This window comes from Penaeus monodon, unplaced genomic scaffold, assembly GCF_015228065.2.
Source record: "Penaeus monodon isolate SGIC_2016 unplaced genomic scaffold, NSTDA_Pmon_1 PmonScaffold_12332, whole genome shotgun sequence".
In the NCBI taxonomy this organism is placed as follows: Eukaryota; Metazoa; Arthropoda; class Malacostraca; order Decapoda; family Penaeidae; genus Penaeus; species Penaeus monodon.
In genome coordinates, this window is record NW_023641193.1 from 1 (window position 1) to 2,474 (window position 2,474).

The 2,474-nt window shown below is 35.9% G+C and overlaps 1 pseudogene; it reads right to left on the reverse strand.

Moving 5' to 3' along the window:
- Window positions 1-183: 183 nt before the first annotated feature.
- Window positions 184-326, reverse strand: LOC119569064 (annotated as a pseudogene).
- Between the last annotated feature and the right edge of the window lie 2,148 nt (window positions 327-2,474).

The window sequence follows — 2,474 nt, forward strand, 5'->3', positions numbered from 1 at the left end:
GGCCCCCCCCGGGGGTTTTAAGCCCCCCCCCCGAAAAGTTAAAAAAAAGGGCCCCCCCTTTTTTAAAAACCCCAAAAATTTTTTTAGACCCTTAAGGGGTTTTTTTCTTTTAATTTTATTTAATTATAACTAGACTGGGGTGGACAAGTGGTCTAATCACTTTTCGGTAAAAAAAAGGTTAAAAGGGGGGTAGCGCGAACGGAGCCCCCCTTAAAAAAAAGGGGCCCCCAATTTTGGGTTTAATGCAAGGGCAGCGACCGGAGGCAAGGGTGACTCGCTTGGAAAACCCCCTTTGGACCGGGTTTATCCCCTGTCCAGGTAAGTATGCAAAAACAAAAAACCCACCCGCCGACCCCCCAATCGCTACACTCAAACCTACACCATCCCAATACTTTATAAGATAACAAATTTATTTTGTTTTTCAAAAAAACTCCAAGTGAATGACACAATTAATTTAAAAAATAAGTTTAGAAAAACGTTCACATGCAGGCATTTATGTAAAACTATCCGGGACATTCGTAAGGGAATAAAAAGTCCCGCGAAATTTATTATATCATTCTATAGAATTTCCCAAATCCGCGTTTTTTTCCCAATGTTCGTACGCTCTGATGTTGCGACACAACCCATATAACTATATCCATAAAACCGGGATTACTGTTCGCATAAATGTAAATTCAGACGATTTAAATGTACCGCGGGATATAGCTTTTTCAGATCTTAATTATTTATACAACAAAATATCCTCGGGAAAGGTATGTCAAATTTAGACAAAAACATTTAGTATTTAAAAATTTTCTGAAATGGGGGCAAGTGTAGGGGCCCTGCTTAAATTAGCGCGGATCAGCCGGTATTCCAGTACCTGGGGGGATTGGTCCACTCCCCAGGGAAAATTTTCCCAAATTTTATTAAATAAAATTTATTAACATTTAGGATCCCAACGTCCCCTCTGTAAATAGGAGTAGGTACGTTTTTACGGCTTTCCTACACTTTTGTCGGAAATCGAAAAAGTAATACGAAATTCCAAAACTGTTTTCCTTTCCCCTCCAACGGGTTTTGTATAAAACTGTTTGGGTTTTCCATTTGCTGTTGCTTTTTCTGTCAAAAAGAATAGGTAAAAATGGGCCCCACAACCCGGTTAATCTATAAAATCAAAAAAAACAAAATTCTCATATGATTTAGTGCACAGGTATTTATTTAATTTTACTTCATTAAAATTTGTGTCTGTAAATAAAAATTTTTTTAACTCTTCCCACCTTGACTTTCATCTACAGTCATATCAAGTGCAAGATAGAAAACTTTTTAAAACTTTTTAAAAAAAAGCAAATACAAGGGCTTGAACCATTTTCCAAGAACCAAAACCAAATCTACAATGTTTCATAGAATGTATTGGTAATTGTTTCATTCTCTTTGAAGAGGATAGAACTAATTAAAAAATTTTATATGCATTCTCAATATTTGACATTAGCTATTTTAAAATAGCTGATATCAAAAAGGTTCCCACAAAAGAGGACGCTTTCCAGTTTTTGTTCTCTTTTGCCGATGGGTGAAAAAATGCAATTCAATTTAGAAATTGAAAACATTTGTGGAGTAAAACCCCCCCCCCCAAACCATGATTTAAACGGATTCTGAGAACTGGAGATTTACTAGGGTTTCCCTTTTCCCTCCCCCAGGATCGGAGGTATTGCAGTCCTAAATGGTTGATCTACGTACTGTCTCGGGAGATATTAACATAAAATTTTAAAATATTTGATATTGTAAAATCAAAAATTTTAGTATCCCGAAATTGGAGTGTGTAAAGACCCTTCCCACCCAGGACATCTAAGCCTCCCCAAACCTTTAAGTGCAAAGATGAAGTAATGTATAATGGATTTTTAAATGAAATAGAAATACCCTCCCTTACGAAGACTCAAACACTGGTATTACTCAGAGAACCAAAACCCCTAGATCACCCGATCCACTAAAACAGAAAACGTCAAGCTTTATATGCATGATTGTCACATCAGTTCAACATTGAAATTTTCAAATTTACGATTTTTTTATTTCTTTTCCTGGATTGGGAGTTTATTAGTATTTTATACTATTTGTAATGTTTTTAATCTGTTTACACATTATTATCGTTACTTCCAGGGGGATGGTATATATTTCGTGTCCCTTGTAAGCACGATTTCCGACTCATCCAGACTTTCGCGTTACTGCTCTACCGAGTCACATTTTACATGAAGTAAAAGGGGTTACAGAAACCAAAAAGGGTATTAATAACGCAATAGTAAAACAAACAAAAATGGTAGTGACAATGGCATTTTGATAACAATGCATCAAGAGTAAAAAAACATTTTAAAAGAAATTTGGCTTAAAACTCAAGTCATTCTTGGATTTGAAAACCCGAGCAGAAAGCTTACACCTTTTTATAAAAAGAGTTTTTCCTCCCTTTTTAGGATTGTCAAAAGTTCAGAAATTCTTGGGGATTGAGTTCA